The 24268-nt window shown below is 35.1% G+C and overlaps 1 protein-coding gene across 3 annotated transcripts in view; it reads right to left on the reverse strand.

The window, feature by feature from the left end:
• The window catches only part of ARHGAP24 (Rho GTPase activating protein 24), a 354030-nt gene that overhangs the window by 138214 nt on the left and 191548 nt on the right, over window positions 1–24268 (reverse strand). Inside the window, exon 1 of one of the 3 annotated variants that reach the window (XM_016154130.2) lies at window positions 3566–4050. The exons of the other annotated variants lie outside the window; for them this stretch is intronic. The gene's annotated coding sequence lies outside the window, so the exon portion shown is untranslated. Of the gene's footprint in view, window positions 1–3565; window positions 4051–24268 lie in introns of those variants that run through there. 3 annotated transcript variants of the gene reach the window in all.

A 24268-nucleotide genomic window follows, 5' to 3' on the forward strand; every position in this document is an offset into this window, starting at 1 on the left:
ATCAAAATAGTCAAAGCACGCTGACCTTTAAAATACTCTATCAGAAGAGAGCATATAAAAGTCTTTATTGATTTTGATGTGTTAGAATAGAATTCTTGAACATCCCCATAAGCTCTGTAATAGGAAACTTTCCAAGAATTTCCAGTTGATGGTTTCTTGGCCATTAGAAATATTTGGAAGTTGTAATTACATTGTCTTGAAGTGACTGTTTGAATTACATATTTATGAGAATTGTTTGGATAGTAAAATGTAAAGAGTTTAATTGGTTAATAGTATTTTTTAAAATTTATTCGTTGTGTATGGTAGAGGATAGCTGTTAGGGGAAAACTAGGTAAACTTTGGAATTGGACTTGAAGTCTCTCCTATTAGAAATAATTTAGTGTTTAAAAAACAGTAATTGTATTGGTTGTAAAAATAAGTATTTGAGATACATTACTTTGGTGGGTACTTTCTTTGGTAGCCAAGGACAAAGGGCAGTCATAATCTCGGCCCATTTTCTAGCAACCAGACTTATTTATCTCATTCTCTTAGAAGACATACTGGATTCAAGACAAATGAGACAGACCTCTTGAGCAGACTTGTAGAAAAATGTTTTTAGTTTCTATCTCAAGTGGAGAATTGCCTGCTGCCATCTGCCCCTACTCTAGCTGTCAAGTTCTCACAGTCCAGTGGTCCACAAGGAGTCCAGTGACTGGCCTTAAAGAGACATTCTGCCAGAGGGGTAGTCATGCCACATACCCTGCCCTCCATGTTTCTTGTCACCAAGTAATCCAGACCTACTTTAAGGAACCTGGAAGTAATAGTTAAAAGTTTTGTGGGTGCTCATTACTTCATTGAATCTACAACACCTTAGGAGGAGGTGTTAGGCAAAATAGAACTTAATTACCTTAATACTAAAGTAAAGAAACAAAAACCGCTGATACTACTTTAAGACAAACCAATGTACTACAATCATATTTAATCTCAACTTATCAAAAGTCCTTGTGAAAGTATAACTATGTCATTATGTATAAACAGTTTTTGAGAAAGGTTTCCAAGCTTCGAGAGTAGATGGGTAAGAAAGCATAAATACCAGAAATGTTAGGCACCATAGGCGAGGTCATTCTCTGCCTGGTAGCCATTTATACTGTTCTTTCCCACCAATGACTCCAATTTCCTGCTCATGGGGTAGGGGTGAGGAGGTAGGGAGGAACAGCCATCTCTTGATTTGGTGGGGAGGGGAGTGGTGGTAGATTTCATGAGTCTCAGGAGAAATCATAATTGCTTTCTTGCCCAGGCTGAACAGATTGAATATAGGTCTAAAGAAAGGTTTAATAAATTAAGGACGTAGTAAGTTTAAAATCTAGAATAAAGTATAAAGCTGAAAGAAGGAAGAGAAGGAGAAAGAATATAATGTGTTAAGAAGTTTAAGCTTTTTTAAATAATTAGAGATACTTATCAAATATGTAAATAAAGGCAAACCTTTTTCTTTAAGTAGGAGAGTTTAATAGCCTAGAAGTAAATGTGTTTAAACAGACGGGCATGTGCTTTGAGGTCAGTACCTATAATCTCTAAACCGTTTTAAACCTCTTTGCATGTTGCAGTAAGCAAGTTATCTAAGGAATAAATGCAGATGCTATTCAAGGCTTTTCTTGGCTATTTACACTGACTATGGTTCATCAATCGATGACTAAGTTTCTAGCCTTTTTTGCATGAAAGGTAATCATGGTACAGATGGATACCACATTTGAACACACTGGGCTAGGATCGTCACTGAAATGTGGATAGTCTTGCGTATATAACACATTGTTAAGAGGCCCTCCATCACATCTTTTCAGTCATGGTGAGAAAGTCATGTTACACCTTTTTAAATAAGTAGCCAAATTTTAGATGATGGAAGCAGAAAAGCCAAAGTAGTAGAGGTTCCAACATCAAAAGGACAGTTATTGATTTTTTGTACACCTCAAGTTCCATATCTGTCAAATGAAACTATTGCTGTCCTTAACTTGCAAAGAAAACATGACAATATTAGAATTAGGTATTTTCTGCTCACTATTCCACAGTGTTCCAACAGAATCTAAAAGCAAGAAACCTTGAAGAGAGTTTCCAGGAACCTAGCAGTCCATGTATATGTAGCAACAGGTGACATTCTAGTTTAGAATATTTGACTCCTTTCTAAACTGACATAATTCAAAAGTAGGGTAAATGATTTGTATATTAATTGTTAAAATGTTTTTGAACAATTTCAGTGTTCACTGCATTTTAACACAACTTATTTTACTAAATGGAAACCAATTTTTTAAAAAAATTTTAATTTATCTATTTTTAAATTTCAATTTTGCCAATCTTGGCAGCAGAATTCAACTTAATTAAGACAGACAAGTACATTCCACAGGTCGACAATGTGTTTTATTAAGAATTTTTGCTCTTGGCTTCATTTCTGCTGACTCTGAATTTCCTTAAGTATGCTATTGTTCTTTCAGTCTTAGACTTAAAAATTTGAGCAGCTGAAGTACTTTTTGATACTCCATCATAATTATTCCTCATTTTTAATGTATTATCTTTTCCCTCCATTTAAAATTTTGTAGCTTTTTCAACTTTTTTGTACCCTATTTATACAATACCAACTTTCCATATGTTTCCCTTTTCTAGGCATATGTTTCATGGATACAGATCTCCTGTATATTTGTAGATACAACAATACATGGTATCTCCTTCACATTTTGTGTAGGTGCACCAAGTAGCTAATGTACGAAACTGGTATAGGAGTTAGGCCTGTCAGTTTACCCAGAGCCCATTTTGGATTCCCACTGTACTGATCGTGAGTACATACTCCACGTCCCCCACATACCTAGTGCACACGGTAGTTGCACTCTTCTTGTGTACACTAAATGTGAAGTTCCAAAATTCAAACATGCTGATAACAAAAGCTTTACATGCTGATCAAGTTAATTATAAGTACATCAAAATACAGCAAAGTTTTGTTTGGTTTTCTTTTTGTTCTCAAAGAGCTTCTTTTTTCTTTATTTGAAACACACGCACGCATGCACACAGGCATACACACACACCAATGGCCAAGCAGAAGTTTTCATTTTGTCAAGCAAAAACACAGAAAACTCTCATGTTACTTTTATCACCAGATCAGACCCTAAGGCACTCTGCTCTCTCCAGAGTTTCAACCACTAAAATGTGAGTGAAACAAAGACTATACCATAGCAAGTACTCTAAGAAAATAGCAATTCAAATTTATATATGAAGCAGTTTCCATATGCTTTCAAATCAGCATTGGGATTCAGTATCTGAAGTTATATCATTTGGCAGGAACAATTAACAAAAGAATCTAAGAAAACAGCACCAAACTGATCACATTTCAGCATAAGAACAACACTATGTCCCATTTGTTGCCATGATTTTGACACCAAGGAAAGCTGAATGGATCATGACAGAAAACAAGAGGGTGTAAATAAAACCACACAGTCTAGGTTCTGAATTTGTGGTGATATAAATATCCCCAAATCATCAAACACAATCAACAGCAATACCTGGCATTTTGTCTCCAAATTAACGAAAAACACCCAGCTCTCACCTTGCACAAACACACACTTCAGTGATCAGTGACAAATGCAGGCTGCACTTGCAGGCTGGGAGACAGAGCAGCTGCTCTGTCCTGAGCCGCTTAAAGCACGTTTGAGCCGAGCCGGCTCGGGTCCTACCCTCTGCTGGTTCGCTGCTGTTTCTCCCATGACTCCATCACCCAGGAATGGAAGCCACTGCTCTCTCCCCAGCACTAGTGGGCTCCCCAGCTACTGAGCTCAGGTGAAAAATGCTGAGTACTGCAAGGTCACCACAAGGTGAACACTGGCAAAAGGGGTCTATGGGGAAGAGGAGGGACTGTCAAGGAAAGACCCTAAACTCTAAACACCTCTTCTTTCAAGACATTTTGAACTCCATAAATCAGAGCTGTGACAATAGTCAGAGAAGAAGTAAATCTGAGACTCTCTAAATGACACTGAGCCAATTAGCTAATCCACAGGCTCTCTTTAAGCTCGCTCGTGCTCTCTCTCTCTCTCTCTCTCTCTCTCTCTCTCTCTCTCTCTCTCTCCCCCTCCTCCCTCCTCCCTCCTCCTTCCTCCCTCGCTCCCTCCTCACACACTTCCGCATAGCTGTTCTAATTGCCCAGACATCCTCCTTAAGCCAGGAAGTATTTGCATACCCTTTCCAGGTAACAAAGCTTAAAGAAAGGTCTTAGAAAATTCAAATCCTTGCCAAAATCGAAATAAAATAATTCTTTTAAAAACAAAATCATTTCTGGTCCATAAACTCTTTCATATTAATGAAGTCTTGCTTTTTGTGCACACAGTAGAATACTCATCCCCTCCCCCTTATTAAAAAGACAGTAAAGATGTATTTAAGTCAGAGGACTGGAAGAATCGATTAAAATTTCTCATAAAAATTCCTACCATGTTTTTCAAGATTTGTCTTGACTTTTTCACATTTTAATTTGAAGAGGTCTCAAGAAGATATTTCTTGCCTAAAATATAATCATTCTGCATGTATATTTATAGACAGATACAAACATGTTTCTAAATGTTTCCCTGTAGAGTCCCTCTAGATTCTTATTTCTCATATTCTGGTTTTCCTATCAGAAGTGGGAAAATGACAATTTTTAAGTTTACAAGTACATTACAAAATATTATTTCTCTTAGCCGTATATATATGTTTTGCAGGTTTACTCTTATTTACTGACGTTTAGATCCATGACTTTAACAGGAAATTATTCTTAATCTTTAGCCACTCTCTCTCTCCTCCTCCAACCATCACTGTTCACCAACCCTGTGACTTGAGCAATTTACCTAACCTCCTGAGCATCAGATTTGCAATCTATAAAATGGGGGTTTGTTATTAGCCTCTGCTTTGACTACCTCCTGGGTTGGTGTGAGGCTGAAATGGGACAACATATACAAGAAAATGCTTTGTAAATTGTAGCAAGCCAGAAAAAAATGTGCTTAACTGCATTTACCTCCCTTTGATTGTCCTAGTTAATACTGGGGCTAGTGAATTACTTTGTGTTTTCAAGGAGGTCTCCTTATGTTTCACAAGAAAGTGTTTGTTTCAAGTGGGCTATAAATAGAATTCAAGATTTTATTGAACTGCTATCCTCCTTGTGGCGGATCTTGATGGCAGCAAGCACATGGCCAGAGTCAGTTAATTTTGAGCAACATGAACTCTGTCTGGTCTTTGAGGCAGAACCAGACCAGCTGAAACTCTGATAGAAAATGCTCACGTGCTTGGCTGGCTTCACAGTTCGCCTGGTGTCCTGCTGCACTCCCGTGTTTCAGGGGGTTCCCCAAGGGGATTAATGAAGGGGAACGGTTGGGGATGGAATGCCAAGTTCTCTGCTGAATTAATTCAGTAACAAATGCTTCTGGGCATTCATGCTAATGTCCCTATAATTATGTATGCATTATTTAGAGATTAGGTTGTTGTAGGTGGGGGTGGGGACCAAGATAAGGGAGACCAGTTGGAAACAGGAAAGGGACTAATATGTGAGCACCTGTCTCATGAGGACTGTGAGTTTCATGACTATTATCTCAGGTAATACAGTAACCCTACGAGGTAGCTGTTATTTCCATTTCATGGATGAGCATGATCAGCCTGTACACTGGTACCACTGAGTGGTGACACTCAAATTACAGTCAAGGTCAGCATGGCCTAGAGTCCCATATTTGAAGCAACTTTGTTAATTTATAACTTTCTCAGAAAGAAAATGGAATAAAGTTTGGTTTTCAAATACTGGGGATAGGAAAGGCAAGAATGCAATTACCAAGAAAACTTCATGAGGGTATTTGCTAGGCACATTAACTTTTATAAACGGTGAAGAAATTTTTAGAAAAACATTTTGACTTTTTAAAACAATGAAGTCATTGCAGGATACAGAAAATTTAAAAAAAAAAAACAATTTTGTTAATACGTGCCAATAATTGTTTTAAAAAATTTTGTCCTGCTTATCTTCAAATTGAAGAAGTTCAGAGGTTTTTCTCTATTTTTCAGCATACACTCAATGCATTATTTTATTTTAATTTGTTTAAATTACCAGATCCTTAGGAATGCTCTAAAGGAAGCAAAGCAATCTCTTACCTTTAAATTTAGCAGAAAAGACATTTTTTTTTTTTTTTAGCTGTAGTTTGGAGTACAGTAGAGGAGTTATAATTTTCAGTCCCCTGGGCCGGAGGATGTTAATAAAATGCCAGGTTCTTTCTACCATTTTTATTGGAAAGCTCCAGGCAGTCTGAACTGCGGCCCACTGTGGCATATGTTTCTGCTCTCCCCTTTGTAAGTGGCATTCCCAGCTCTGTATCTGCTAGCTGGCAGTCCAATTCATATTAAATCCTCTATTTCTGTCTTAAATCTCCCTTTTTTCCCATTTTTTGCAATCTTTTCTGAGAATGCCACTGTCTGATGTAGAGAGTGCCTCTAATGTAGAGAGGAGGCAAGAGAATTAAAATGTTAAATCAAGCTACATTCAGAGACTGCAATATGCTGATCAGCTCTGCAGCCAGGCCAGGACACCAGCGGAACACAGGAAGATTTCTGCTGGGATTGCTAACAATGCATTCCCCACACCTGTGAAGGGGAAACAAGCGCCTTTACACAAAATACAATCATTCATTCCCTATGGCGAAAACCATAGGGAACCTATGGATTAAAGGCTGGGAACTACCAGCAGGCCTTTCATGCGAGATATTCTTACCCTTTCAGGCTACATACTCATCCCTTTCCCCTTCCTCAGTGTATGGTCATATCAAAGGAAATGGGTAAACGAAGTCTTTAAATTGTAACACAAAGGAACTAAACAACATATATAAACTGAATTCCCCAAACACTCAGGGTCCCTCTTACTTCCTTAACTCTTCTCCCCTCTCCCCTCCCCGCTCTCTCCTCCTTTCTCCTCCTCTCTCATCCTCCTCATCTTAGGTTCTCATCCTCCTGCGAGGACACTATACTCTGTGGACTGTTACCTCTTCTCCAATAAACTTTCCTTTTGACTCTAACTTTGACGTGTGTGTTGAAATCTTTCTACACTCCCTGCCAGAAGAGCCTCTTCTCTCAGAGCAGGGCTTGGTTTCTTTCATACCACCCGGGGAAATCTGCCCTGTCCTCTATCACCTCTGCTTTTAATATTCCCATCTGCAAAGTGTACCATCCAAAATTCCTTTATAAAATCAGCTTTCTCATCCTCCCCAAATTTAGCCTTAGAGAGAAAACTATAAATTCGGAAGTCTTGCATATAGAGTCAGTTTGTTTCAGATATTTTTATTCAAGATAAAAAATATAACTGGACCACTAAGTCAGTAATAAGTCAAAATAAATAGTGGGAATAAATGCAGATATTTTAATCTCAATTTTTCAAATTACGTTGTGAATGAAAAAAACCAAAACAGCATCCTAAACAATTAATCAACCTTCATAAAATGTGTGGGGCCTTCAGCTGTTTGCTGTATAATTTATTGCTATTTTTTGTTTAGAATGTGCATTTTGACACTACAACCCACTGGTGGCATCATATTTAACTAAAGAGAAAGTAACTTAAAAAAAGTTAATACGTTGGGAAGCCTGTAATGACATACATATGTCAAAGTGAAGAGAATGCTTTTCTCATTCTCAGTTCCATTTTGTTTCTGAATAAAGAGAAAAAATTGACCATAGGCAGAAATATATATATATATATATATATATATATATATATATATATAGAGAGAGAGAGAGAGAGAGAGAGAGAGAGAGAGAGAGAGAGAGAGAGAGAAAGAGAGAGAGAGAGAGAGAGAGAGAGACAGGGAGAGAGAGACAGAGAGAGACAGAGAGAGAGAAAATGAGAATTGAAAGCTTACTGCAATAGTTTCTAACTTTTTAAATATATATATATTTAAATATACATATATTTATATATAAATATATATAAACATGTATTTAAAAAGTTAAAAAGTTAGAAACTATTGCAGTAAGTTTTCAAGTCTCTCTTTTAGAAATAATACAAATGAAAACATAGTTTTTGGCACTTCAAATTATTAGTCTGTCCCATTCAGATATTTTGTTTTTCAAATACTACAGCTAGTGTTCGCCTGCATGTAATGCCACAGCAGAAAATAAGAGCACACTGCCTCCTCCCTTTCTTGGTCTCAGAACTTTCATTTCTTCTGTTGGATTTTGAGATCCTCATTTTAGAAATGTGCTTGAAGAAAAACTTGCATTGAAGTTTAAATGTAGGAAGAAGAAAGCATGTGGAAGCATGGGTTAACATTAGTTACCAGTGAAGAAATAAGATGTTTTGGTTTTCTACTTGGTTCTTGCTACCTTGCCCAAGGATGACAGCTTCATGCTATCTCCTAGTGGCAGTGTTTACATTCACACAGACATTCAAGGGAGTCTGGCCCAAAGTCTTTTGAATCTTCTCACTTAGGATAGAACTGGATTCATGAATGAATAGGCAAATGTGTTTCTAGTTTGCAATCTAATGAGAAAAAGTGTTTTTTTAACACATTTTTCCCTGCCACTCCCTTCAATCTGATTCCTTTTCTTAGGCCTTAGAAACTACTCCACATGATAATATCTGTTAGCCATGAATTGCAAATACTGTTAAAATATTGAAGGTCATTTAGGGAAAAACTTAAAGAGTAATGTGAAATGAGTAAGCTTTTATCTTTTTAGCCATTTTGTGTGGATGATTAAGATGTATGTGAAGGCTTTATATAGTTAAAATCAGGAAATTGAATACTTCATGAGTAGTTAAAATTTACTGTATTTTTAAACACATTTTTGTTTTTACAGGATTGTAATTTTTTTTCTGGATGCAAAAAGATCTATTAATTCCTCTTCTACTCTAAAATTTGAAGAACCACTGTTCTGGTTTTACCAAGACTTTCCTAAATACATTCAAGTGGTTTAGGAGTATAAATAAAGGGAAAACAAACATACATATCATTCCTTTGTGAACACAAGGGAAATTATTTGGGGGGTACTTAAGGTTATTTTAAAATATATATCAGGACAACTGAAGATATTTGAAATTTTTGTAAAAATACAGTCTTATGGTATAATCATCACCCCTTACAGGATAACTGTCTTATAGGATAATTGCCTAGCATACAGGACATCGTAGTCAAGTAAGCTGCAGAGAGGGCTCTCAGCTACTTGGCAGCCTAAGCCTGGTGATTACAGCCTCAGTGACTGTTTAAATGGAGGCCTTCAGTGAAAGCTCCTTCCAGAGGCCTGGAACACACGGGAATATGGGTTCTGTTTTCTACCAAGTGGATCCTTGAGGTTAAAAACTCTAAAAGCTTTAGTGCCGGTGTCTTAATTAAATTAAGACATATCTATATGCCATGGGATAATCACGATTGAAATATAGAGCACCGTGTTAAGTATTTTTAAGACACTTAACAGTACATTTACTGAGTAAAGCATATTAGAAAATAGTGTGTGCAATGTTACCTGAATTTTGTAATACTTAAAATAGTATAGAAAAATATGCATTATAACATTAATAGTTTTTATCTCTAGGTAGTGAGATTATAGCAATTTTATTTTCTTCTTGATCTTTTTCCATTTTCTAAATGTTCTGCAATGATCATTACTGCATGAAGAAAGATGAAAGAAAGAAAGAAAGAAAGAAAGAAAGAAAGAAAGAAAGAAAGAAAGAAAGAAAGCGGAACGAGAGAGATGAGGCGAGATAGAGAGAAGAGAGCAAGAAAGAAAGAAAGAAAGAAAGAAAGAAAGAAAGAAATAAATAAATAAAAAGAAAATAAATAAAAAAGAAAGAAAAAAACAAAGAAACACAAATAAATTTTTTGCTTAAAGGGTTGGTTGTATATAGGATGCGATATATATATTATCGCGATCTCCTCTCTCTCTCTCTCTCTCTGCTCTCTCTCTCTCTCTCTCCCTCTCGGCTTCTCCATTCTTTAACTAATTAAGAACCTCCACTAACTCATTTAGGATGTTTGCGAGTCATTTTTTAAAATAACGGTTCTTGACAAAGCTAATTCACCATGCTTATAATCTCTGCAAGTGGAAAAATTCAGTCTTTAGATTTGTTATTACCATTACCCTTATGATCTGCCTTAAAAATATTCATGGGTACACCTAAAAAACTGAGATGCTGTAGTATTATAGAGAAAATACAGAGTAGATGGCTTCACTGATTTTTAAAATAGGAAAAAAAGATTGATAGGAGAAATGACAGATATGTGTCTGAGTGTGTATTTGAACTCAGAGAGAGAATAGATAAAGTACAAATATAAACAGCACGATATAGATTCATGAATATATAATCATAGTTTTGGGGTGATTACTTATGTCTAAAGGGGGAAGGGTAAACTAACAGTATATACATGACCAAGAAAAGCTCTTGTCTTCTAAAAATGATCTAGCTTTAGTATACATTTCAGAGATCTTTTCTGTAATGGCAATACTAATTAATTTCTTTCGAGGTGAGCAGAGTGTCTAGAGGAGAGGCTGCATTGCTAATATATTTTTGTTTGTGTTCCATATATCTTTCTGACCTAACTAGGAGCCAGCTGGTAGAGAACTTGGGATTTTAAGAAAATAAACAAACGTCATCTTGTTAATTAAATAGTAGACTTAGATCTTCAATGTATATATTTCTTGGGAACAGAAGTGTTGAAGACAAAAATCATAAAGCCAGTCAAGAAAATTTGGGCTAGTCCTAAAATTCATCCACCTGCTAATGTTTTATTTGTTTCTTTGCTAAAATAACATTTGAGGAATTGAAGAAATAGCAAGACCAAATCCATAAATTGAACACTTTACTCTTCAATAATTAAGTTAAAGCCATGTGTTTTCCTTTTTAAATTGAAATAAATTTTTCTAACATGCTTATATGGAGAAAAAGTTTCATTAGCTGAGCAGGGCTATATCTCGAGGGAATGGGTTTTGTTCTTTAAACAGTCAACACAAACGACATTGAGAGCTCACTATGCTTTTCAGATATTATTTAGCTAGAGGCTCAAAAATATAAAAGTGTGATATTTTCAAAACATCTATCTCCAGTAAAATCTGAGAAAAACAGTAAATCAAATTTTTACTTACATTTTGTTTGGACTGCAACTAAACAAATGTATGTGTTTGTATTATTCTTATCCTTTAGTTGGACTGCTGTTAGAATTCCAATTATTGTTGGAAGCTGAAGTTTGAATATACTTATTTTTTAATGAAATAAGATAACATGACACAGAGATTTTTTTTCCGAAAATTAGTTCTAAGAGACTTTGAAAAAAAGAAACCTACAGAAAAACATTCTTAGAAGTTTAATGTTCTAATCAGGAGCTTGTTTTTAGATGGCAAAAATTTGGCATACATTAGTTTTAAAGCATCTCTTTATGGAATAGAGGGTAAGTGAATGAGTACATTCATAATTATTTGTTATAGGTTATGTTGGATATTTTAATCCATATGCCAGTTTTCTGTTATGTTGATCCAGGTCGTGCCAATTTTGTAACTATGCTTATTATTATCCCTAGAATAAGGATGAATAATAAATGCCTTATCCAAATAAAACATTAAATATAGTTGATGATGATCTCATAGGTTTCATTTACACATGACACGTTCTAAATGACTATTTATACATTCTGTTTACCAAAATATATATGTCACCCAGAGAACTCACTGTGCTTTTTATTTGATAAATTCTATGTATAGATCCTTCGAAGGTTTCAAAGTACATTTTGTAGTATTTCAAAAAATTATTAAATTTAATTTTAGAAGAGAACAGTCAGTGTTTCTATGTTAAAACTGATAAATCGCTTATTCACCAAAAGAGGTATGCTTAAAATTATTCACATTTTCCTTTTTACAGTTTTAATAGTGATTTTAATATTGGTATTTTGATCCTCTTTCAAATTGTTCATGTAATTTCCAAATTATTTAAACTAGAAAAAATAGAATACATTATAACAGCGAAAACAAATTTGTAGTCACAAGTAAGCTTACTTTCATAAACTAAACATACTTCAACTATGTCAACAAAGACCTTTTAAGGAATTATACTCAACAAAAAAGCAAAATTCTCTTTATATGTCTATAATAAAACATATCAAAGGACCTAATATCTGCATATGCAGAAGAATTTTCTTAACAACAAGTAGTATAATTTTGCACTACTATATTTTTCTTATTTACTTTTCTTTTTTCTACCATTGTAAATTTTCACAATGGGAATCAGAGAAATAAGAAAAACCTAACTACCATCAATAATCAGCAGCCAATGGAGAGGAGTTCCTGTTTTGTGGGAAGAGCACTGGAACGGGCATCTGGTGGCTCTGCCACTTACCAACTGAGCAACCCTGGGCAAATCACTTCCCTTCCCTAGGTCTATTTCCTTACCTGTCAAATGAGATGTCAATCAGACATTGGATATTGAAATGATATATAAACTGATAATTTAAAGACTTGTCATTATATGATAATCTGCACTAAATTTTATGCATTTGGTGTTAATCAATTGTTTTCATTGATTAAAAAATGAACTCCATGGCTTTTACGGCTAGCAAGTATAAATAAATAATAACACAATATAAAGACATATTACCATCATCAAATACTGATATTAATTCCAAAAGAAAAGATAAAGGAATGATGCAGAAAAACTGAGTTTATAAGCATTTTCATATAGCTTTGCAGCTGCACAACTTTTCAAACAGGCTAAATAGTGGTTCTCAAAATTTCTTCTGATAAATACTGCTCTCCGCAAGTTCCATGACATTTCCCATTAAAATAACAACAAAAAGAAACTATATAATGGCAGACAATCTGTTGTGAAGAGGATTATTTTGACATCTTGAGAGAGGGGGGGAAGGCTAGGAATGAACAAGAGAGCATAGGCAATAGTGGAGGTTCTAAACACCTCTACCTACCACAAAGGATCAATAAATGTTTTTAACTGGCTGCAGACAGGAAGACAAACAGAAGAGACATTACTTAAAACTAGTTTTCACTTTCTTATTAAAGTTCTGAATGTTATGGGCAGTAATATCAGAAGCAGAGGGATGCATTTAAAGGGATCTGCTGGCACCCAGTTGAGGTCATTTGGATGATAAAACCAATCACCCTGTATCTGTGGTCTTGAATGTTTCTTTTCTGATTTATATGGTCCCAAGTTAGGCTAAAATGGACAAGAGAATAAAAAGAGACCACGTGACATCTTGTTTCTTCATCATCTTTCTGGGGAATAAGAAATATGGAGGAATGACTTAGTGAGTATAATTATTTTAATTTTACAGATAAGAAAAAAAAAGCTTAAGAAATTCAGTATCATTCTTATCACCATATCAATTATCATCCAGTAAGTGGTCAATAAAGTAATATTTTTTTAGATCTGGTCCAAAGAGGCTTAGTGATTTTAATTTTAATAGCTAATATTATGAGACAATAAGATACAAATCATGCTACCTAAAGAATTTTGTCGAAACAAAGCAATTAGCTAACTGGGACAGATCCCAACCTAGAATCCTGGTTCTGGGGTACAGGGCCACAGTTTTGTATTAAATACTTCAATGAAACTTCACATTAAAAAGATTATTTTCAGTGCACTGTATATACCTGGTTTTAACATGATCAGATATGAAACTCTCAATCCTAATAAAATGAATTATGTGAGGAAATTGCACTTTCCACCTAAACAGTTCAATAAGTTTTCCACATCTACATTTTGTTTTCTAATTTGAATCCAGCATTTACTTCTCATTTAAGGATATAAGAGGAATCTGAATCACAACTCCGCCACCTCCCTAGCTCCCATGAGGTGTGGTGAGCCCCTAGGAGCCCAGAGAATGTGAAAAGAGAAAGGAAAAAAAGATATAACAGACGCCTATCAAGCAAGAATTGTTTTAGCTGTTTTGGCAATTTTCACTTTGAAGAATTAGACAATAACTCATAGATATGAAAAAGAGTTTAGGCATTTTACAACAGAAGGCACTAACACCCTCAGGTAAAAACTCCCTTGCCCAAAGTCACATAGATATGAGCATTTGAGTCAGGACTAGAAAACAATAAAATTTTTCATTTGGTTCTTATTTCTACTTTACTACAAAGTTTTGTCTCACGATTGCTTCTCAGATAGTCAGGGTATTTTTCCCTATTGTTATGTTATAGATTAGTTGCTCTAGTTAGTCAAACCAAGGCAGTTTATGGAGAAATCTGAATGAATTGCTTCTTTATTGTTCCTATACTTATCTCTTATATGACTGTTGGCCCATTGAGGTGAATGAATCAAGTGGTAACTATTCTGTCATGGTTTTCAGTCTTGGTTTTCCCAATGAAGAGCATGACTATTTCTGGTTTTGATCATCTTGGAATGAGTTTTTTAAAGAGAAAATAAACCTCAAGAGAAGCTCTCAAAGAGTAGAGGAAGAAACTGTTTCCTGGCTATCAGGCTTGGGCCTAAGATTTGAGGAACATGGATGTCTGGAAAGTCTCCAAAATGATAGGTTTCAAGATGGCAGCAACTACATTGAAGCAGAGAAAGAACCATGGTGCATTTGAAGCAGGTCACCTTGGACAGCAGGTGGTATTTCATGGCATGATGATTTAGTTGCCTGTTATTTTCCTTTGTTTTCCATAGTCCTTTGTAAGAATACAACCTTGTATCAGGTGTTCTAACAGGGAAGGCTGTATTGAAAATTATTAAAGCATGAGGCCTTCTGAAGTCATTATGGCATCACTACAAATAGCTATGGAAACATCTCTTGAAGGGAAGAAAACACTCCAAGCACGCAGGGAAAGAGAATTGAAGCTTATGCATCCTCATGTGAGACTTTCTCTTTACTGACAGCTCAGAGAATCTAAGTTTTATTATGAAGGCTGGAAGTAGTTTCTTTACAGCAAGGGAAGATATTTTTTTCTTGGGAGAAAAAAATCCAGTTTAGATATTGATATTTTGTTTTAGATTTGCCTAGATTCTGAAGAAGGTCTTAATTAATTGTTTTGGGAACGTAGTGAATGTTTTAAAAAAATAACCTTAAGTTTAAGGTATTTCTTTCATATTTATTCAACACCCACCCTCCCCCACCCCATGTACATACATTTGACAGAAACAGCCAGGTTTGTTTTAATTAGCTATTATTATCCAATAATCTTGTTATGAAGAAGAGATAAAAAATTATTTTATAAAAAGGTGAGAAATTCTCACCTAATTAGAACTCTAATACTTATTGAAAAATGCATGCATTATAAAAGAAAATACTAACTACACTTCTAGCTTTTATTTCTCTCTATATATTTATTTTGCACTGGAGAGTGATATAAGTACATTTTAAAAAGATGTTAAAATCAGTTTTGCATATAAGATGTGTATTGATTTTTCTCTAGATCCCCTTGATAATTTTGAACTTATCCACATGATAATAACACATGTGAAGATTTTCTCCAACCTGAAAATAGTTGCTCTTAATTGGGGTTGCAACTTCATCATTAAAAATTTCTATTTTTTAATACATTGCCAATGGGATAAAGTGATAAATGTTTAAGTGATGGCAATAGAAAAAATAAATAAAATTTTATATTAAGAACCAGCCTAGAAATTTCATTATAAAGCTCAAGTAGCATAAATATGATAGGAAGTAGAGATGGTAGGTAACAGGTTACCCTCCTCGCACACCAAGTATCTTCAGGCTGAGCATTTCATTGCCTTTGACCAAGATCCTATCTCTATTAATATTCACCAACTGCCAGATCTCAGGTTCAAGGGTAAGCTCGTCCCTAAGATGAGGAATAAGGGGGAAATATCTGCTAAAATTCATATAACTTTAAAATTATTAAAAATATTTTATAGCATTTATAATTCAGCATCTTGGGACAAAGTCTTTTGACCCTCACTAACTATATCACTAGAGCTCACTTCAAATGCTGACATTTTTAATAGCCAATAAACTTCTCAAGAAACACATAAAATCACAGGATTGCAGTGGCCATGTAGTTCAAATTCCAATCTTATTAAAGATCTGAGCAGATACTTCCCCAAAGAGGAAATACAGCTGGCTAATAGACATATGAAAAGATGCTCAAGGTCACTAATCATCAGAGAAATGCAAATTAAAATCACAATGAGATATGACCTCACACCTGTCAGAATGGTTATCATCAATAAATTAAAGAACAACAAATGTTGGTGAGGATGCAGAGAAAAGGGAACCCTTACACATTGTTGGTGGGATTGAAAATTGGTACAGCTGCTATGGAAAACAGTCTGGAGGTTTCGCAAAAAATTAAAAATAGATTATATTTTTGACCTAGCAATTGCACTTCTAGGTATTTATCCAAAGAAAATCCAAACAATAATTAATAAAGATCTATGCACCCCAATATTCATGGCAGCACAATTTGCAACAGCCAAGATATGGAAGCAACTTAAATGCCCATCATTTATCCAACAGATGATTGGATAAAGAGGTTGTGGTTCATATATACAATGGAATATTACTCATTCATTAAAAAAAAACAAATGAAATTCTACCATTTGCAATAACATGGATGGACCTAGCGGTTATTATGCTGAGTGAAATAAGTCAGACAGAGAAAGATAAGTACCATATGATTTCACTTATATATGGAATCTACAAAAAGAACAAACTAATCAAAAACAGACTCACAAATATAGTGGTTAATTTGGTGATGGACAGATGGGAGGGCGTTTGGGGGACTGGGAGAATGGAGTGAATGGTTAAATAAGTACAACTTAGTAGTTGATAGATGGTCACAGGGTTGAGGAGCACAGCATAAGGAATGTAGTTAGCATTAATGTACTGGCTAGGTGGAAACCCAGAGGAGAGAAGAAGCAATTAGGGGTATCGTTTTATAAATGTCTGACTATATAAATGTCTAACTAATGTACTGTATACTTGAAACTAATTAAAATTTAAAAACTAAAAAAAAAAACCCAATTGCTTGAACAGTATTTTTTCCTGTTCAGTACAGTAGGCCCTTAATATTGGACAAGAATTGTTCTGGACATTTCAAGAATACAAAAATTTTGTACAGGTACTATAAGTCATGAACCTTCAGGTTCACTCACGAAAAGTAAACCCACCAAGTAAATCTGAGGAGGTATTGATGTAGATGCATTGCCTTCATATGCTCTTCTCTGTTAATAATTTTTTAAATCTTTGTGATAATACCTCAAATTTCTAGTGAACTTTTGTTATAATAATTTCATAGCTCTCTAATAGAGAAATAGCACTCTATACACATTTTTGCTTGATTGGGATGAGAGAATGAAATGCTGGTGTTCAGTCAACTTGTAGTAAACCAATTTAATATTTTCATTAGAACTATTTATTACATTTGCTAAATTGAGCAACACTAAGATAAAATAATAGAAGTTTGAACACAGGTTTTCTCTGTATCGCTGAAAAATTAAATTGTGCAAAGGAAGTCCAGAAAATGAAGAAACTGAGGCATAAAACATCTAACTGACTTGCCTAGGATCACTCAGCTGTGTTAAGTAGAAGAAACCATGAATAGTAGTAATGCAGTTTGTTTGGCCCTGTGGTCCATGCTTCTGACAACTGTGGTATGATGCATTATGAAACATATTGATGCATATATGTTTCTACTTTGCTTTAATTATGATCAAGAACAAAATAGACAGCATGCTACTAGTGCCATGTTCTTACAGAGCTCTAGCATTACTCAAGATATTATCCCTGTTATTTCGCATGTGAAGAAATGGAATCATATAAAGGTTAAGGGCATTTCTCAAAGTCACAGAGCTATTTTGTGCTGAAAATTAAAGATGAAAAAGATATTGTCTAACAAAGTTGGTAATTCGCTTATATGAAAGGCAAAGCTGAAATTTTTATAAAGGAAATTTCAGTGATAATGTCTATCATTTATTGGGTGTTGGTTAGGTTCCAAGAACTTTACATACAGTCTTAACCTCTGAAGGGCCTCGAAAGGTAGATTCTCATTTTATCTCTTTTTATAATCCTCATGTTACAGATAAGAGATCAAGTCTTAAAACTTTAAGTAAATTGCCTCAAATTATATACCTAGCAGATGATCAATCAGGATTTAACATAAAAGATCACAAGTTTTCAAATATACTTTTGGGGACTCCAGTTGATATTTTAATGCTGGGGGTTGAATACAGGAAAATGAGAAAAAGAGAACTCCCTTAGCTAGGCAAACATGTTCCCTGCTCTTTTTAGTCTATCTGTGCCATCAGCTCCCACCACGCTCCACACTGCCACTTATCATTCCTCTGGTCTGGAAAACACCACCTTTGCTGTTTCACTAAAAGCTTCCTTTATCTTCTAAAGTTGCCTCACCAGAATAGTCTGTGAACCAGAAACTTTACACAACAATAAAGAATGTTAGAACCAAGCACTGGAGGGTTCTAAAGTAGATTCTATCTATACCTGGGGAAAAAAGGTGAGGGATGAGTGCTAAAAAAATGTTAAATCAATTTTTACATAGATGAATACATTCAATTGCATCGCAACATTAAATGACTAAGCCTTGACTGAAATAAGGTAATTCTCTCTCATACCTGGCATACTTATTTAATAAATTATATGAATAATTCATTTGCTAGCTCTGCCATTAACATTTTGATATATAAATTTCTATATAACTAGCTAGAAATGATTGTTTCTTTTCTTAATTTTATATAACAATATCTTTATTCTCACCTTCATTCAAATGGAACAGCTCACTTATACTTTAATTTAATTTTAACTCCTTTTAGTACACAGAAACCCCCCAAATGTTAATAATGTTGACAATGGTGGCTATCCATATGTCAGTAAGTGTTTATAAAAGGAAACTGTTTTTGATCCTGTTTGTAACTGTATTAATAGGTGTCCTTCTGTCCTAAACCAGTTAACTCTGAGGCTGGCATCTCTCCCTTTTTACCCAAAACTTTGACAAAGTGTCAGTATCCTTTTCTACCCAAGGCTTATAACAATTATTCCCTTTAAATCTGAAAAAGTGGGAGGGGTTGAGTAAAGGATTCATCAATGACCCTTTCTATGACTTCTAGGAAGGCACAGTCTCCAGTTCATACGTAACAAAGTTTGTTTTCTGTTCATAGCTTTATTTTCCAAAACACTTACCTTTTTTTTTTCTTTCTTTTGGCTTCGGATGGCTCGTGGATGAGGGCGGATGGCGGGGGGGTGGCGGGGGGGAGGGCTGGCGGGAGGGCTCGCGAGAGAGAGCTGAGTGGGAGCAGGGACTCAGCGGCTAGATAGACTCTCGTCAGCGATCATCCCCCGCCCTCCATTCATCTTCCATCCTCCATCCTTCCATCCTTCCATCCTTCCTTCTTTCCTTCTTTCCTTCCTTCCTTCCTTCCTTCCTTCCTTCCTTCCTTCCTTCCTTCCTTCCTTCTTTCATTAAAGAAAACTTTTTTTTTTTTTTGCTTAATTGCTATTCCTTTGGGTCTTTTTTAAAAAACAATTAAAGCAGTAATTACTACCTTATGCACATGGAGACTGCAGAACAGAAATGAAAAAATATCACTGAAAATCTCAAAACAGGACTGAGAAAGAGCTGCTTCACAAGGGCCAACTTTCTTTAATTCTAGACTCAGAGTTCACACCTTCGGGAAAATTTCTCTTGTTTTCCTTCTCTCTGACAACGTTTAAAAATAAAATATGATGTACAGAGGCAGAGGTAAGATAAAGTGGAAGTAATACCTTAGCTGTCTAGAAATCTATCTTTCTGACCACTTCTCCCTGAGAGAGGCTAAAAAAGCTGTCAACCAACAGCAAAAATCTTTTTCACCTGAATAAACTAAAACAAAATACTTCTGCGTGAGGCAACTGAAGGAGCATCAGAACGAATAAGATGTAAGTGACTGAAAGATTAACGCTAAACCAAAAAAGGTGAATGTGGCAGAGTGGCTAAAACAGTTGAAAGGAAGCTAATTTAGAGCACAGTGCTGCACAGAGGTGAAGAGTCACACTGCCTGACTAGATACTGAGTTAGAACGGCAACGTTTGAAAATGCCCACTTATCACCCCTAGGACTTAACTATGAGAATCTCGCTTTATATTGATGTCTGCTACATATTTTTTTCAAAAGGATCCCACTAAAATAAAAAGCATATTTTTGGAACTAGGGGGAAACCTCCAAGAATGTGGAACATCCGGTTTTTCTCATTACAAGAAGAAACAAACAACTATATAAAACTGTCAACAAGTAAATGAAAATATGTATAGGGGTTAGTAAGCAAAAAAGCTCTTCCGCTCCCAAGAAAGACAGATCAACATTATGTTTACAAAGGCCCCCGGAGAGGAAATTGGGGCAGGATGAGTGTGGAGAAATAGTGATAAAGAGAAGAGCTTGGAGGGATAGAACCACAGTTGCTGACATCAGGGTACAAAGAAGTCCCTGAATAGTAAGACTTGACATTCCCCCTGGAGATAACAGGACCAGAGGAGAATGGTGACCTGACACACTCTGGGCCAGCCCCTAGACCCCTGGGCAGAGGCCTAAAGCCCCAGTGAATGTGAAACAAAAGCAGCAGAACCATCCATCGTCAGAACATTATGTGGCTCAGGCTTGATCATTTCAGCCTGTTTAGTTAAAGAACTGAGAGTCCTCTCTATGAACGTTTAATCTAGTCTCAGTTTTGGGGGGTAGGAAAGATGACGGGAGGAGGAACAATAATGGTTAAGATTAAATATTTCTTCACTATGCTGGTTACTTGGATTTCAGAGTTTGAGTTAAGATAATTAGAAAAACAATGAAACTGTTTAACACTGAATCAGTAGTGGTGTGAAATTACACTGGTACAAATATTTATATTATTTTACAAAATGTAAAAGTCTTTCTAGCTTCAAGACACTAGCTTTGGTTGGAAATATCTCTCCAACACTAGATGCCTTTGATTTAGTTAAAAAGCTAAATATTTGTATAGCTGTTTTAGAACAGTGTAATATAGGTCTTTTCTTAAGTTAAAAAGTGTATAACATGTTTTTCTGCACCACCTGAAAAATGCAAGATTTTATTCAGATTGACATAAATATGACAAGGAATGGGGAGAAGCCCAATACAGCAAAAGGTCTGTATTTTGAGAAAGTCAGAAGTTTTCTCTTAAGTATCTCTTTTTTGAATTATATTGATTTCCATTTTACAGATGGAAAATTGCAACTAAAGATTATCCAAGTGAATTTATGAAAATAATAATAATTATTATTAATCAATAATAATATGAGGTGGTGAAAAATATTTCTTAACCCCTGTTTTTGTTTTGGTCTTATCAGATATCAAAGGCTCATGTAGCAACCTGCTCTTGAATTCCTAATCCAGATCCAAATTTAAATAAAAAGCACTTCCATAGGGAATGATTCTTACACAATTGAGTATGTCATTTGCCTTGGGCATGTTAGAACTATTTCTTAAATTCTTCTCTCAAATGTACTGAGAAGTAGAATGTATAACTTTAGATTATGTAATTGATGATTGTCAAACAGTATTGTCAAATAAAAAATACTTTTTTAATGACACTGCTACACAAACTAAGCTGAAATAAACTTTAACTTGCTTGCGAGAAAGCAAGATATATCTTCTCTTAGAATCTACTTCAAGTTCTCTTCATCTTCCGCCTTAAATAGATCAGTAGAAGCCAAAAATGATGACTTGAAACTGATTTTATTTATCGCTCTTTTCAGTTAAAGCAAAACTTATTTAGCCATACTGAAACCAATGTGGAACAAGTGTATTTTCTAAACTCTAAGTGAGGAACCTTAAAAATCTGGTCAAATGAAGCAGTTAAATGAGGTAGGCTTCTGGAATAAAATTTGAGATCTACAGATTTAGCATAAATGGCCTTCAGAGAGTCTACACAGCCCTCCCTGAAACAGTATCCACAATTCTGTGATTATGTGCATAAGTGAATTTTTCTGGGGAAGTTATCCTGACTTTACATTAAATTACCAAACAGATTTGTTAAGAACAAAGTATCAAGGGTTTGGACACTGCTAGGTTCTGGCTGTCCTCTTCTTGCAGCTCAAAGTAGAGCAACATGACTCTCTAGGGAGCTTGAAAAAGTAATGAGTGTCAATAGGGCATTAACAAAAGGCCAGAGAAAAAATGTGAAGCTCAGGAAACTTATAGTTAATGCTGTAGCACACATGAGCAAAGTATTTCAAATCATAAAGCCTTTGCTACTAATCCTACACAGCAGGGGAATTGTTTGTGATCAAGACAAATTTTTAATTTAGTCCCTAATCAACACAGCTGAGAAGAGACTTTTACACCTTTCTATTCCAGATGGTGCCATTTTATCAGAGTTCCACTCCTTGGTATGCTCAGTTAATTAAAGTCCTTACTGTTTGTTAATGGCAGATCTGTGCAGCAAAAATGACTCTGGAACAGATGTTGGCAAATTTGTCAAAGCGTCTGGGTAATCATCCTGACTACTCTGAGAGACTATTCCATCTCGCCCACACTGAACTCTCGCAGGACCCGAATATCACCCGTGCCTTTACTGCCTCTAGAAAGGAGGCAAGGGGAAGGAGTGACAATGGGAAAGGAAAGAACGACAGCAAAATCTTTGGTCAAAGTCATCCAGTTTGCAAGGAATAATTAGTAATGAAGGCATTCCAACACAGTTTCCAATTCAAAGTACCGAGATAGTGTGCTTTTATAAAACTCCTGTATGTATAAGTCTCATCATGTAATCAACTTACATTCATGATTGCTATAAATTTACAGCTCAAATAAATTTTTATTTTATATCTCTGTTCTTGTTTTGTCAGCATCTATCTGCAACTAAAATGGAAGCCTATTATAACCAGAAACTAAAAGGAAAAAGAAAGGTGAGGAGCCATTGACACACACACACACAAAAACAACCGACACTATGGCAGGTACCTTGTCTCACCTCCGAAGTGCTATGGATCCTTAAACTCAAAATCACAGAGTGGGGAGTTTTGTGTGCATTTGAATATTGTCTGTTCCTTGGTAATTTTAGAACACTGTATATAGCTAATGTCTTCAAGAGAACCCCCCCCCCAAAAAAAAAATTAGAACAGATAACTTTCATTAGGATAAAATAAAATAAAAAGGTTTGAAAAATATAAAGTCCTATATAGATGTTAGATCTTTTTAAAAAAATTAACAGAGGTCTCTCAAAAATCCATCAATTTATATGACAGATAATGATTAAAAATTTTTTTTATTTGACCTTGTAATTGATTTGTATTGCTGAGCTACCTGCTCCAAATGTGTGTGTGTGTGTGTGTGTGTGTGTGTGTGTGTGTGTTAAATAGCCAACTTTACTTAGGTACTGTCCATCAGTATTACCTAGCTGTCTTAAAGAGAAGACAAATTATCTTCTTTCTGTTAAATCACATGGTGTTTTTGAGTGATTCATAAAAAATCTTGTTTTATGTAGTATTTTACATACTGTTTCATATCTAAATTTTACATAGGCATTTCATTCGAGCATATAGTCATTACAACTACTGACGGAAGTAAAGGGGGTTATATAAGACCTGCTGTAAAGATGAGAAGTTGCTGCTGTGCAGACACCAAATTATTCACCAGAGTTACTGGGGCCGAGACACAACAAGTTGCTTCCATACCAAGCTTTTTCATTATAAAGCTCATTGTAGTAAAGTCTACAAAACTTTAAATAAAGATTTTCCTAAATCTAACAGTATTATAATCCTATTCCATAAAATCTTATTTAAAGAATTTGTCTATTTATAAAAAGTTTCTTTCTGGGATTAGAAATAGAGTGCTTATATTTACTATAAATTAAAATATTTCAAAACTATTAAGAGTCCTTTTGCTCTATTACAAGTATGCAAGGAGGTATGGCACACTGTTTTCAAAGTCACTTTATATGATCCCTCACGGTACGGTGCCCAGTAAATCACATAGAAAAGAGGTGTGAACTGCCTTTTAAGTAATCAACCTGGGAAAATGGCAGAAGGGATATTGTGTCTATAAATTTTAGAAACAGAAGAATGGATCTCTTAACATTTAAAAAGGTTTTGGGACAAATTAAGCTTCAAGCTCATAAAACATAAGTAAATATATGCAAATACAAATAGAAAAAAAGCAAAATAAGCAACATAAAAAAGATATACAAGTTGCCTAAGGTGTTTATATGAAAGTGTCATCCTAGTTCCCTGGTGGTTTTGTGGAAATGTTTCTTGCTTTTCCTCTCCTTACCTCGACAACGGGAAGAGGTCTTGCAAGGAATCCATCATAAACAGTAAACAAATTAAGCTCTATTTTACTTAAGAAAAAATGATATTAG

This window comes from Rousettus aegyptiacus, unplaced genomic scaffold (assembly GCF_014176215.1).
Source record: "Rousettus aegyptiacus isolate mRouAeg1 unplaced genomic scaffold, mRouAeg1.p scaffold_m13_p_10, whole genome shotgun sequence".
In the NCBI taxonomy this organism is placed as follows: domain Eukaryota; kingdom Metazoa; phylum Chordata; class Mammalia; order Chiroptera; family Pteropodidae; genus Rousettus; species Rousettus aegyptiacus.